At 38.7% G+C, this 15,724-nt stretch overlaps 1 protein-coding gene across 5 annotated transcripts in view; it reads right to left on the reverse strand.

The window, feature by feature from the left end:
* The window catches only part of ENOX1 (ecto-NOX disulfide-thiol exchanger 1), a 596,201-nt gene that overhangs the window by 431,167 nt on the left and 149,310 nt on the right, over nt 1-15,724 (reverse strand). The gene's annotated exons all lie outside the window — the stretch shown is intronic.

Raw genomic sequence — 15,724 nt, forward strand, 5'->3', positions numbered from 1 at the left:
ATTATTTTTGATGAGAAATTTACTGTCCTTCTAATTGTTTTTCTCCTGTGAAGTTTTGTTTTCTCAGGTTGCTTTCAAGAAGTTTCCTTGTAGCCCTGGCTGGTTAGCTCAGTGGTAGAGCGTCAGCGTGGCGTGCGGAGGTCCTGGGTTCGATTCCCGGCCGGGGCACACAGGAGAGGCGCCCATCTGCTTCTCCACCCCTCCCCCTCTCCTTCCTCTCTGTCTCTCTCTTCCCCTCCCGCAGCCGAGGCTCCATTGGAGCAAAAGATGGCCCGGGCGCTGGGGATGGCTCCTTGGCCTCTGCCCCAGGCGCTGGAGTGGCTCTGGTCGAGACAGAGCGACGCCCCGGATGGGCAGAGCATCGCCCCCTGGTGGGTGTGTTGGGTGGATCCCGGTCGGGCACATGTGGGAGTCTGTCTGACTGCCTCCCCGTTTCCAGCTTCAGAAAAATACAAAAAAAAAAAAAATACAAAAAAAAAAGTTTCCTTGAAAATTGTTTTCAGAAGGTTAACTGGTATAGATTTCATTGTGCTCATTCTGGTTGGGATTTAATCAGGCTCTTGATTCTGTTGGTTTATGTCTCTTATTAAATTTTAAAAGTTTTCAGCCATGTACATGTATTACATACATATATGTATATACATATATATTTTCTATTATAATTTTAAGTACTTTTTCAGCACTATCCTCTTTCTCCTTTCCTTTTGGTATTTCAATGCTATGTATATTAGACCTTCTGCTATAAATCCACAAGTCCCTGAGGCTCTCCTCCTTGTTTGTTTGTTTTTTTTCTTTTTCCATTCCACTTTTTCTCTGCCATTCAGATTGAGTAAATTTCTATCATTCTGTCTTCCAGTTCACTGAATCTTTCCTCTATCACCTCCTTTCTGATGCTGATCTTATTCACAGAGTTCTTTATTTCATTTATGTATTTTCAGTTCTAGTATTTCCATATGGAACTTCTTTAAAATTTATATTTCCTTGCTGAGACTTTATATTTCTTTGCTAGGGATTTTACATTTTCATTTCTTTTAAGAGTGTTCATAGTTGCTTGGTGAAGCATTTGCAATATGGCTGCTTTAAAATCTGGAGGATAAAGGTGACCATCATTTCAATGTTGGTATCTATTGAATTTCTTTTTTCATACAATTAAAGATGTTCTAGACTCTTGGTATGAGGAGTGGTTTTCAACTGAAACCTAAACATTTTTGTATTATGCTCTGAGACTCTGGATCTTATTTAAACCTTCTGTTTTAATTGGTTTTCTCTGACACTTATCTAACATTACTGTCAACTAAAGATGGAAATCCAGGTTCCTCAGTTGGCCTCCACTTCCATCCAAGTGGGAGTTTCTCATTACTGTTGAGTGGGTTAGGGAATTGGGCTCCCCCTGTGGTCTCCTAATGCTGAACTGAGAGTGGCTTCATTACCATGGTGGGCCATGGTGAAAGTCCTAAGTCTCTTCAAGGTCTCTTCTGTCACAATCTCAGTAGGAAGGGGCAGGGGTACCTACTTTTTCCAGATGGAGGTGGAAGTCAAGATGCCCCAAGTAAACTCCATTAAGATTGCAGCAAGAAAGAGAGAAGGAGAAATTCATTACTGACCAGTGGAGATGAAAGTCCTGGCTCCCTACTTGGTTCCTGGCACCATTACAGCAGGAATACTGATACAGCCTCTGGAGGGGATATATCGAGACTCCCCACACAGTGTTTCCTGGCAGGGGTGAGACGCGGCCAGGTTTTGCTTGGTTTTTGGTGGTGTGGAAATGCTCTTCTCTAAAATGGTTCTATCTTGCTAAGGTATCTTTTACTTTTATGGATCAAAAGAGTAGACATTCCTGTGGCTTTTTTTTTTTTTTTTTTTTGGTAGCCATGGGAATTTCCAGGTTGCTGGCTTCTTCAGTATCAAGTCTTGGATTTGTGAGGCAAAAAATGAAATTTAGGGAACACACCACTGGGTCATTCTTCTGGTCCTGATGTCCCTAATCAGTCTGCCTTCTTCTCTTTTTCAGAATCTTGTACTTGTTCTCTATATAATGTGTACTTAGTGAAAGGAATAGGAAAAAGTATATCTACTCCAATTACCCAGAAATAGAAGTCTGCATTTTTTTCTTTTTTTTAACTGACTGCATTTTTTTTAGAGAGACAAAAAGAAGGGGTTGGGGAGAGAGAGAGAGAGAGAGAGAGAGACAGAGAGAGAGAGGAGCATCCATTTGTTGTTCCACTTAGTTGTACATTCATGGTTGCTTTGCATAGGTAACCTGACCAGGGATCAAACTCACAGCCTTGTTGCTTGGAGATGATGCTCTAATCAACTGAGCTAGCTGTTCAGGGCTAAAAATATGCATTTTTAATTTAACTTATTATTAGCTATTACTTAATTGCCTTGCATAGATGTTATACCAATTTATACTTCCAGAGGATCGATCTTGCTTTGCCCTATCGGTTTTTATTGCAGAAATTGCTCTTTGAGGTCTATCTTTGCCCTCCCATCTAATTTACCCAGGTTATAGGGATTCTATGCCTGCCATTTTAGAATCAGCTTAAGATTCCTTATAGGAAATTCTTTCTTATTGGGTAGAAAAGAACTACCCACAAATGGCTGCCATTCAGAAGCAAGCTTCCCATATAGATGCTCTCCTTTCAACTGCCTGCCTTCCTGCCCATCCCTGCTTATCCAATTTAAATGCTGTTATGGAGCTTTTCTAAATGTCCTCCACTTATAGACATAAACACTACACAGAGTCCAGGGAAGAGAAATTTTATTCCAATTCCTGCTGTCCTCTTTTAATGAATTTACATCAGGCTATATTTGGCAAAACTTTCTTGACATTGATAGAATTCTCTAGTCTCACCATCTCCTGCCACCGTTTATACTTCTCATTGTCTTAGTAAGCATCTTGGAGAACATGTGGCATGAGCTTCCATCTCTCAGAGAGCCTCAAGTGGGCACGTTTTATCAGTAGATTCTTTTCAGAGGCAGAAATTCCCAACACATGTGAGTAATGAAGAATGAACAACAGCAATTTTGTTAGATGACTATCCATGTTCACTCTGTCCTCATGCTTGATAAGACTATACATTAGGCCCTGGCCGGTTGGCTCAGTGGTAGAGCATCGGCCTGGTGTGCAGGAGTCCCAGGTTTGATTCCCGGCCAGGGCACACAGGAGAAGCACCCATCTGCTTCTCCACCCCTCTCCCTCTCTTTCCTCTCTGTCTCTCTCTTCCCCTCCCGCAGTCAAGGCTCCATTGGAGCAAAGTTGGCCCGGGCGCTGAGGATGGCTCTATGGCCTCTGCCTCAGGTGCTAGAATGGCTCTGGTTGCAACAGAGCAATGCCCCAAATGAGCAGAGCATCGCCCCCTGGTGGGCATGCCGGGTGGATCCTGGTTGGGCACATGTGGGAGTCTGACTGACTGCCTCCCCGTTTCCAACTTCAGGAAAAAAAAAAAAAAAAAAAAAGACCATACATTAATGTCCAGATATGTTTGCCTCATAGTCTTTAAATGCTACTTTGAACATTAAATAAACCAGAAAACCCCCAAGAAGAACAAGCCAGCAACAAACTGTGGAAGCCCTATCATTTAAAACAGGAATACAATTAAAACAGCCTCCCTCAGGTAAGCTTATTTCATTAATACAGTCACCAAAATTACTTTTTCTGGGGTTTTTTCTTTAATTCAAAATCTCAAGCTTCTGCTTTTCTCTACAAAGAATCACAAATACATGAAATAAACTTCTCATAGACCTTAGTGTATTATATGAGGATGTGTGTATACATGTACATACTTATTATAAAATATCTGCTCACAGTAAAATTTTTAGAAAAAAAATTCATAAAAGTATGAATCACATAATATCATCTAGCTATAAACCACCATTAAATTTTCTTTGCAATTGTCCACTCTAGTTTTTTCCTATTCACTTTTTTTCTTTTTCTAAAATGGGCTCATACTATAAATGCCACTTTGAATTCCATTTTACTCACTTAACGTAATAATGTTTTCCCATTTGGTTAAATGGTTTTTAAAAACACAAGTCTTAAATGGCTATAATAATATTCTACCTTATGATGGTGCCATAATTTATTTAAACATTCTTTTAATTGAAGATAAGTTTCTAAATTTGTGCCATGTTTAATAACGCTGCAATGTGTATCATTTTGCATAAACCTTTGATGTATTTTTCTTAGGGTAAACTGTTAGAATTTGGATCAGTGAGTTGCAGCTACTGGCAGCACAAGCTTCCCTCCTAGAGCAAGAAATATTGCTGTGGGTCAGAGCCAAGTTCACTCTTGGCCACAGTACTGAAAAGAGATTGCAAATACTGCATCTTTCTGGCAACACACTGTTAGGGTCCTCTTCAGAGTACCTAGTTCCTTTGCATTAGTGTGGCCAGGCAAGCCCGAGGCTCCTCCAGCTTACACTAAGACATACTGGCCTCCTCTTCTCCATAGAAGAGCTGCTGGGAACCAGGGAAATGGAGTCATGCATGTATTCCTTCTGGTTTGGGCCCTGCCTCTTTTCACCATTGGAGTAGTAAGGACCAAGATATGTGAAACAGTTTTTTGTAGGAAGCCCTACTAACTAATAATATATTTCAGAACTAATAAAAGAGTTTCCATGCTATAAGAAAACAGTATCTTTAAAACAAAATCAGGAACACAATATCCATATGTAAGTAAACTTTAATTATTTTTTTTCTATTTTAGTTGGCTAAAACTTAGTAACTCCTAGTTTCCTCACACTATGTGATTGTACCTCTGATCAAACTGTGTCAGTAGGCACTTTTTTGTGTGTGGCAGAGTCAGAGAGAGAGGGACAGATAGGGACAGACAGACAGGAAGGGGGGGAGATGAGAAACTTCAATTCTTCGTTGTGGCTCCTTAGTTGTTCATTCATTGCTTTCTCATATGTGCCTTGACTGGGGGGCTACAGCAGACCGAATGACCCCTTGCTCGAGCCAGCGACCTTGGACTCAAGCTGGTGAGCCTTGCTTAAATCAGATGAGCCCACATTCAAGCTGGCGACCTCGGGGTCTCGAACCTGGGTCCTCCACATCCCAGTCTAACACTCTATACACTGTGCCACCTGGTCAGGCCAGTAGGCACTTTTGAATGTTTTCTTTTCCTTAATAGATCTTGTAAGCTACTTAACTGCACAAATTTGGCTTGTCATATACCACCTTTAAATGCCAGATTCTTAAAACAAGAATGTTTTCCATTACTCTCAAGACAAACAACAGTATTTTTATACAAAAGAAGTACTCATCTGTCAACTTACATTGAAACACCCAATTTCTATTGGCTGTTTGCTCTTCTTGGAGTGGTGTTGGCAGGGAAGAATTTACATTGTATTTACCTATGTTCTTTGTTCAGTTTTCTATTGAGGTGTTAGTTTTTTCCTTACAGATTTAAAAAATTCCTTCAAGTACTGATGATATTAACCCCATGTCATATTTGTGGCTAGTATATTTCTCACTTTTAAGTGACATTTGTTTTTTTTAATGGTGTATTTCTTTTTTATCATTAAGAAATGTTTAGGCTCTAGCCGGGTTGCTCAATGGATAGAGCATCATCCCAGCATGCCCAGGTCACAGGTTTGATCCCTGGTTAGAGCACGTACAAGAAGCAATCAATGAGTGCACAAATGGAACAATAAGTGGAACAAGTTGATGCTTCTCTCTCTCTCTCTCTCCCTCCCTTCCCTCCTCTCTCTCATCTCTCCCCCTTCTCCCCCTATTTCTCTCTCTCAAAATCAATGGAAAATTTTTTAAAAAGGGAAATGTTTACATCTAGTATATTACAATATGTATTTTATGTTAGCATTTGCTTTAGTACACCTTCCCAAGTCTAGAACCATATATACACATAGATATGCTTTACTTTCTTCTCCTAATTTTATTATAATTTTGCTATTTCATTATGACTTCAATTTAGTTTTGTGATTTTAAACAATTAGCAAAATATTATTTTTGAGAAATTATTTGATTCTTCATTGATTTTGATGTCATTCTATCATATTCTAGAAATGTTTATATACTGGGTCCTTTATAGCCCCCTTATTGTTCCACTGTGTTGTCTGCTGGTTCATATATGGTTTACTAGGAGTGTATCAGATATTTAATTCTTATAAGACAAGTATTATTTCTTTACCAATTAGTGCTTTTATTCTCAAAATTTTAACTAACTCACCCATTTATTCTCTACATACATTTTAGAATCAATAATTCAAGTTTCAAAATAAAAATTATCTTCAATTTTAAAGATAAGATTTAAATTTTATGATTATTAAAGATGTTAAACAGTAAAACACATATAAAGGTATTCAGTTTCACTACTAATCATAGCATTGCAGGTTATCTGTCATCTAACAAGTAAATAAAATTTTTGATGTTTAATAATCTCCATTGGTGGTCTAAATATGGGAGATATAGATATTTTCATAGCCCAATGATGAGGAAAAAATAACGGTAGCTATTCTAGAGGAAATTTGGCAGTACCTATCAAAATGCGAAACGTGTGGGCCATTAGATCCAACAATTCCTCTTCTAACAATTTGTCCCATAGACATTTTTACACATGTACATAAAAACAAGGCAGTGCATTGTACCATTATTTATAACAGGCCTGTACTGAAATCCACATAGATGTCTACCTATATGGAAAGAATAAACTATGGAGTAACCATACAATGGAATATTGCATCCCTATTAAGAAGAATGAAGTAAATATATATGTAACAGTATTAAAGAAAATCTTAAGATACATTATTAAATAAAAAGACAAGTGTCAGAACAATATGACCAATATAATGCAATATATATATATGATATATCATATATATATTACCGGAAAGTTCTGTCCGTTTCTATCACAAGTTTCAACATGTAAGCACGTATATTTGGCGCATGTGTGCCTCTCTATTTTTATCACTTAATATATACATACTGATGTAGCAAATTAACTAAAACAAAGTTGGACTCACGTTAGTCTTATGTGTGGAGCGATAGTGTACCCATGGCTACTGATAAAGTTCATTTACACCACTGTAATTTTTACGAATTTCAACAAGGAAGAAATGCTACAGAAGCATGTCTGTCGCATCCACCATATACCCCGGACTTAGCACCCTCCAACTATCACCTGTTTTTGTCCTTACAAAATTTTTTGAAGGGCAAAAAATTAAAAAATGAAGAAGATATCAAACAAGCACTGGTTCAATTTTTCGCATCAAAAGATAAAACATTTTTCAAAAATGGGATATACAAATTGCCCTCACGCTGGCAAGAAATCATTAATAATAATGGCAATTATATTATTAATAAAGTTTATTGACGGTAAGAAAAATTTGTATTTTGTTTTATTCCAAAAATGGACAGAACTTTCCGGTAGACCTTATATATATAATTGTGTGTGTATGTGTGTGTGTAGGTAGGTATGTAATGTGTATATGTATAAAATTATTTAGAAGAATAAACACTAAAAGCATAATGTCTTTATTTCTGGGGAGTTAAGTGAGATTAGAGAATATAAATATTATAATTTCTAGTCTAAATATTTTTATATTATTTTACTTATCTACTAAAGCTTCTGTTCATGTACAATTTGCATGCTTTAAATAAAAATCTTTTAGCCTGACTGGGCGGTGGCATAGTGGATAGAGCCTTGGACTGGGATGCGAAGACCCAGGTTCGAGACCCCAAGGTCGTCAGCTTGAGCGAGGGCTCATCTAGTTTGAGCAAAGGCTCACAAACTTGAGCCCAAGGTCGCTGGCTCGAGCAAGGGGTTACTTGGTCTGCTGAAGGCCCACAGTCAAGGTACGTATGAGAAAGCAATCAATGAACAATTAAGGTGTTGCAATACACAACAAAAAACTAATGATTGATGCTTCTTATCTCTCCGTTCCTGTCTGTCTGTCTCTGTCTATCCCTCTCTCTGACTCTGTCTCTGTAAAAAAAAAAAAAAAATCTTTTAAAACAACACTTATTCATTATAACATACCTTTCCCTGGACGGCCCATTTGGTAAGCTTTGTGTGTATTTGCTCTAAAACTGGAGGAAAGTTATCCATACTTTGAACTGGCCAACAGACAGTATCTGCGACTCCTGGCTGGCAGTACCCCATAGGTGGCAGTTTCTGGGTCCTCTTTTTAGTTCTACTCTGTGGTGCAAATTGGTCTGGACACTTTGGGTGCTTAGTTAACATTCATCCTGGACTGCTTTAAATTACTAAGATTTTGTCCTTGTCATTGTGTATTTCTTAACCCCCAACCCTATCAAATGAAGAGTTAAAAAAAAGGCCGCCATTATCCATGCACTCAACGCTAGGTAGACAAACTCTTCTGGCCTCTACTCACATAGTCTGATGATCTGTTTCAATTTGAGGGGTGCTTACTACCAGGGATGAATTTTACTCTTCAGCTCCAGCACCACCCACTAAACAAGCCAAGTACATTTCTGAGAGTTGTGGTCTATGGAGGTTTGTAAAATGCTGGTGAAGAAGAGAAGATTGGCTACAGTATTCCGAACCTGTCATAAAGCACATGGCCCACAGCAGGCAGCTGCTCAGGCCTTCTCACTGATACAAAAGCCAACAGCTTTTAGTCTCAATGCAACTCCAGTAGCCTTGCAATCAGTAGAAACTCCTGCAGGAATTCCACAAGTGGCTATCAGTCTTATTTTCCACCAGGGCTATGCCTGTCTGTGTTTTCCTGTGCCACCACAGGTATGTACGTAGGAAGCCGGGAGAGGCTGCATCAAGTCCATCAGCCACAGGATGCCATAAACATACTCTTTTGTAAATAAAAATAAAGTCCAAAACATAATATAACAATGTTAATGGACCAAAAAGGCCATAAACAAAAAAGGTATATATGGGCGAACAGGAGCCTTGAACACTTTCCCAACCATGGCGGCTCTGTCGGCCACTTACTAATCAAGCATGGTGGCTCTCCAGGGCATTCATTCTCCCCAGGCCCAAATAACCATTCATCGTGTATGTGTGCAGAGAACAGGGAAATGCTCCCGCGGCAGCTGCTCTAAGATCAGGAGCGGAGGGAGAGAAGGGAATGCAGGAAAGTACTAAGAAAACAGGGAGGCTGAAACGTGAGTGGGAACAGGGGCAGATGGGGAGGGGGAGGCTTGGCCCCTGTGATGTGATGGGAGAGGAGAGACTCCAAGGGGGGTGCTGGAGAAAAACTCAAAATTATCAGAGGCAACTGAAAAGACACTCAACTTAATTTCTTTCAGACCTAAATCTGGGATTCAGGACCACCAGAAAATAGTAGGCATACACGAAAGCTAGGCTATTTATCACAGTTATCATTTCCACTGGTAAGCATTTCTTTGTTTGAACCAATGACTATTGCAAAAAAAAAAAGGAAATTGAATCAACAACTCAGTTTCCAGTCATGTTCCCTGTAAAAAAAACCAAACTGAGGATAAAACACAGTAATGAAAGAATGAATACATGATTTTTTTTCACCTTTTGACAGAGATAAATGTGCAAGAAGGCTATCTTCCACTCTTTACTTTAAATGTAGAAATATACATTCAATTCATAAACTTCCTGTAATTTCCACATGTGAGAAGTGAGAAACTACTTAAAGTTATTCAATATCGATAAAAAAATGATATATAGCAGGATTTTGTTGGGTCTTATCAGCTACTCATAGCAAGATAAGACAGCAAAAGAGAGGCTAGACTTGTAGTTGGAGGAAGTGTGTGTGTGTGTGTGTGTGTGTGTGTGTGTGTGTGTGTGTGTGTACATCTTCCTGGGCAAGACACAGTGCTTACTATGACCTCAATTCAGGGTCAAAGACAACCAGAGTTCCAGGACCCAAAACAATGTGCAGAAATTGGGCTAGTGGCCCTTGGAAGCTCCCCTACAATGGTCAGCAGACATTCGTCTGTCCGTGGGGAAGTAGCAGGGTCCTGTCTCTGGGCTGGCCATACTGGGGCACCACAGTCCAGGTACAGCTGCAAGTTCAGCCAGTGGAACTAGGTAGGGCCTCATTCCTCGAATGGAGACCAAATGATTGAATAAGAGTTCTGACATGAACCACCTTCAATCTGTCTAAGATCTGGAATGTCAGGCACAGGCATCAGACAGAGTTAGTGTCAAATGAGCAATGCTGACAACGGGCCATGAGCAGTGGGTACCACGCCCAAGGTCATGCAAGTAATAGCGATACACAGCAAACACTGTAAAAGTATCTCTCTCCTATCATCAGTAGTAGCATAGCATCATATCCAAACTCAAAAGCCAGAATCTTCTCAAAGGTGAAGTTTTGCATTTATAGCCTACAGTTAACAATTCTTTCATAAAATTATGGGAAGATGATTCCAGAAAAGCAGGCAGATCACCTAGTTACCTACTCAGGCTCCAGCGTAACTTGCTCTCTAACTTTGAGCCTCATCACTTAACCTTTCAGGGCCTCAGTTTTCTCATCCCAGTCCACTCTATAGCCACCTCTAGGAACTCTTCAAGCCCATGATTTTTCATTATGAGGCTCTTATTACAAACATTCTCTTAGTATAAATGATCTGAGGTGGTGATATTGCTATTTATTCAATAAATCTAGATGGAAAAGTCACATTCAAAACTGAATGTTCAGAACATTACAGCTTCCTTCACCAAAGTCGTTTGTAAAGTAGACACGGTAAGAAGCATACCAAAACCTTGGTGGTAGAGACTCAAGGAGACAAGTCAAGAAGGTACTAGGAAAGAAGCGAAGGCTTAGAAAATATACCAAGTGAAGCAAAAAAACCAAGCAAGCAAGTGGCTAGTCTACATTACACAGGGTCAAGTAGCTTAGTCTATGTTACATGGGGTTACTGGGGTAAACAGAACCATGAATGAAAGGCTTGGATCCCAAGTCATGTCATAGCTCAATTTGAGAATTTGATCAAGTAACAACTTTTCAAGGCTAGGGTTTCTGTATGTAAGATAAGGACTCAGGATTGTTGAGATTACAGTTAAGAATGAATAGACTTCATTAGATTCCACACATGATTGAAATCATAGAGTACTTGTCTTTCCCTGACTGGCTTATTTCCCCTAGCATAATGCTCTCCATGTCCATCTATGCTGTCACAAAGGGTAGGTTTAGAGACAGACTCAGTATAGGGAGAGAACAGGCTGACAGCTGTCGGGGGTAGAGGGGGTCTGGGTGGTAGGGACAGAGGGACTGAGCAAAACAGAAAAAACTCAGACACAGAAAACAGTGTGGTGATTGCCAAGGGAGAAGAGTAGGTGGAGGAGAGTATAAGGAGGTAGATGGTGATGGAAGGAAACTTGCCTTGGGTTGGTGACCACACAATACACTGTACAAATGATGTGTTATAGAATTGTGCACCTGAAGCCTGTATAATTTTTTAACCAGTGTCACCCCAATAAATTCTACAAAATGTCTTAACACACACACGCATACATACATACAAAGAATAAATGGACTTTCTATACTACAAGGTAAATGGAGCAGAGCCACACATGTATGGGTCTCTTTTATGAAGAACAGCATACCTTTTCTAATGGTGTCACTTGGAAGTGCCACCGTGTAAAGCCCAATGACTCAGGTCACAGCTCCTCATCTCTCAAAGGATTTCAATCCTGGCACAACACTCGTGCCTGAAGTTCATTCAGAATCAACTACCCAAGAATTTAAAATGCCCTGACTGGATAGCTCGGTTAGTTGGAGCACTGTCCTAAAAAGCAAAGGTTGAAGGTTTGATCCCGGTTAGGGCATGTCCAGGAACAGATCGATGTTTCTCTCTCTCTCTCTCTCTCTCTCTCTCTCTCTCTCTCTCTCTCTCCCCCTTCCTCTTTTTCTAAAATCAATCAATTAAAAAAATTGAACACAAGTATTTGTTTTTAGTAATCTACCAAATCTTTACAGTGTCTTTCCCTTTGTTTAGAAATGAACAAAGCAGGGTTAAAAGATGGAAAGAGAACAGACAGTCTACCACAGATGATGCAGGATTTAAGGAGGATATTCTGAAATACTGGCCCCTAAAGGAAAAACAAAATCAATGGTATATCCACAAGCCTTTGCTGTCTGAAGCTCTGTGGCCCAGCCACTAGGCAGAGGCCAGCCCTCCCCAAAGCCTTCCTATTCTCAGATGCAGATACAGCAGGAGGCAAATTCAGAGCAGGTAGACAGCGGATTTACCTGACCTCAGTAGTCAGTTACAAAATATTGTTCATATTTTATTCTTTATATATTTTTTGCATCCAAGTCCTTTAAGAACAACACTAACAAATGCTCCCTGAGAGTCTCTGCTTTACCTACAGAGATTTTCAAAAGTCTTTCATCTCCTGTTTCTCCCCAATCTCCATACCAGCACCCCCCCCAACATTTACAGTGTAATAATTTTCTAACAGTTCCTCAACGAGTAAACCTGAAACGGCAGGCACGTTTCATCTTAGTCCTGCCAGGACTTCACAAAGTTGAGAACACAGCTTTATTTTAAAACCCATCATCACAAAACCATCCTCATGTGGCAAAGAGAAAAACTCCAATCATAATTCTTTGCTGAGGGTCATTAGAGAAAGCCAAGGAAGCAGCAGGGTAAAGGGTCAAAGAGCCACCCTTGAACTGGCAGAAGCACAGGCCACTGGGCTCAGCTCCTAAATGCAGAGGTTGCTTTTTTTGCAACGGGATATATAGACTAGATTTTTATCACTGCTATTTCATTCTACAAAATAGGACTACATTAACTTATCTTTCTGGATGGCCACGAAATAATAGTACGTCTTGTAAATATAGGTTGGTTATGTCAGGGAGGGGGGTCAGAATTAATCTCAAACCTATCACATAGTTTTAAGTTGTTTCCCATGAGATTTCACACCAGGCCACAGCACTGGAAGCCATAATTTCCATATTTATTGGAAATAGCATCTCAGCCAAAGTGGTGAATTGTGTCCTCTCAGAAAGACCTTGCCTAGGGAAATGGAATTAACTCACACTATCATCAGAAGCATCTAGGGTCTTTTTCAGAAAATTGCAATATTTGACCCCCTAACTCAAAGAAAATGTCTTTAAATGCACTGTACTTTAGCAAATTTAAGAAACTGTAATTTAAGGAACTGATTTCTAACCTAATAAACTTCTTTACCAACTAAACTAAAAAGTTTCAATCTGTGCAGCGCATAGTAAGTAAGTGATAATAGAACCAAGTGGCAATTTTTTGTTTTTTGATCTGTATGTCTCTCAGCAGCAATGCTTAGCTAGGACTTTATTCATTTATGGTTATACATTTTGTTATTTATTTGTTAATCATTTTTTATTTCAATTACAGTTGAACGAATTATATTAATTTCAGGTGTCCAACCCAGTGACTGGACGTTATATAACTTACTAAGTTATATAACTTACTAAGTTATATCATCCTGATAAGTCTCATATCCATCGACATCATACAGAGTTACTGGAATATTGACTATGTTCCCTACGCTGTACTTCACATCCCCGTGACTGTTCTATAACAACCAATTGTACTTCTTATCCCCTCACCTTTCTCACCTGTCCCCCTCCTCCCCTCCCAACCCTTTCTGTATCTATGAGTCTGTTTTTGTTCTGCTTATTAGTTTATTTTGTATTTTAGATTCAGTTGTTGATATATATACATTTATTGCCATTTTATTGTTCATATTTTTTCTTTTTATTTTTTTCTTCTTCTTAAAAAAAAACCTTTAACATTTCATATAATATTGGTTTGGTGGTGATAAACTCTTTTAGCTTTTTTCTTGTCTGGGAAGCTCTTTATATGACCTTTGTTTCTAAAATGATAGCTTTGCTGGGTAGGGTAATCTTGGTTGTAGGTCCTTGCTTTTTACCACTTTGAATGTTTCTTGCCAATTCCTCTGTCCTATGAAGTTTCTGTTGAGAAATCACCTGACAGTCTTAAGGGAACTCCACTGTAGGTAACTAACTGCTTTTCTCTTGTTGCTTTTAAGATTTTCTCTTTGTTATATATTTTATTGTCCAAGAACAACATTGACTGAAACAGTCTGAGTTAGGGGCAAGCACTTAACCTTTGCGGTTGACTACAGTACCCTCCATAATACATCCAAATAGGTAGGTGGATGAAGAGTTTAACCCCACAAGGTTTTTGTTTTTATGTTTTATCTCTCTCTCTTTTATTTATTGATTTTAGCAGGAGAGAGAGAAGGAGAGGGAGAGGGAGAGGAAGAGGGAGGCAGAGAGAGAGAGAGAGAGAGAGAGAGACAGGAACACTGAGCTGTTGAGCTGTTCCTGTATGTGCCCTGACCAGGAATTGACCCAGCAACTCTGTGCTTCAGGACGATGCTCTAACCATTAAAGCTATCTGGCCAGAGCTATTTTTATGTTTTCAAAAACATCTTTCGCATCTGTGATTATTTAGAAGTTTTTTGATGCTGTTTTAAATAAATGCAAATCCTTATTATTATTCTTGATATTATTATATACATATCATATTGTGGCAGTCTTGCAAAATTAATTTTAAAATAGTTCTACAAAGTTATTACATTTAAAAATCAGTATATACCTCTAAAAAGAGCATCTGTTTTTATTTCTGAGTATTTAAAGCCAGGCAATATGTTATTCTCTATTTAAAGTGCCATATTTATAAGGGAAAAAATTTAATTTTCAGGTTCATCATAATCATATCTACTTCCATAGCTCCTTAATTCAAGGATACATGTTTTATTCACATTTTAATATTTTTGAAAATGAGATACACCTTAAAATAATATCTACATTAAGTGTGGGTATGCCCTTTTTAAAATTCTAAAATACTATTATTGTATCTAGCAATCTATAACATATTAGATATGAGAAAATACATAGGTTTTGAATAATTTTTTCACTAGATGCTTAATATAATGGTACTTCTAACACACAAAAATCCCTAGAAGTAGTTTGATGTCACTGTGGGTTGACTACCCACAGTAAACTCCCTTTTTGTTTAAAAGGGAAGAAAGGGGTGGTACAAATAATTTGTTTCTCCAGTTTCCTCTTCAGCAAGCAGTGGTCATGTGATTCAGTCTGGCCAATGGGAAGAAAGCAGTGAAGTAGTATAGTAGTTCTAAGAAAGCTTGCATTTAACTGATAGAGAGAAGATACTTGACTGGGTTATCTTTTACTTCCTTCTTCCTCTCTTGCCAACTAAGGATGATGCTATCAAGACTAAGAGAGGTTAAAATAAATAACTCCTCTAAACAGTGCAGTCAGTAGTAGCAGAACCAGAGGCAAACCACCCCCAGGGCAACCGGCCAATCTATTAGGAGGCAATTTCTTTAGTGCTAAAATGTTACTTGAGTAATCTGTAACAATCAATTCAAATTTCATCAATGCAATCCTTTATATACCTAGCTAAATATAAAAATAGCATTCTCAAGTAGGAAAAAGCCTGACCCATTCCCCATCCACTTATCTACCTTCACAAAGAAAATCTGCCCAGAATCACCTGTCCATCTTACTGGAGTAACCATAGTTAACGCCTGCTAAAATTCTGAAATCAAATGAGCATGACTTGTGCTCTTTGACTGAGGCAAGGTATTTTATTATCTAAGATATACATCTTTTACTATAATTACTTGTTTGAGAAAAGAAACACACAGAGACAAAGTCTACAATAAAATCAAGAAAAAGAAAAACAAAACCTTTCACTACTTTAACTCCAGAAGCATTGACCTTGCCTTGGCCAAAGAAAGTAAATAAATGAATGATTCTGATAATACATT

The sequence above is a fragment of the Saccopteryx bilineata genome, chromosome 6 (genome assembly GCF_036850765.1).
Source record: "Saccopteryx bilineata isolate mSacBil1 chromosome 6, mSacBil1_pri_phased_curated, whole genome shotgun sequence".
NCBI classification, from domain to species: domain Eukaryota; kingdom Metazoa; phylum Chordata; class Mammalia; order Chiroptera; family Emballonuridae; genus Saccopteryx; species Saccopteryx bilineata.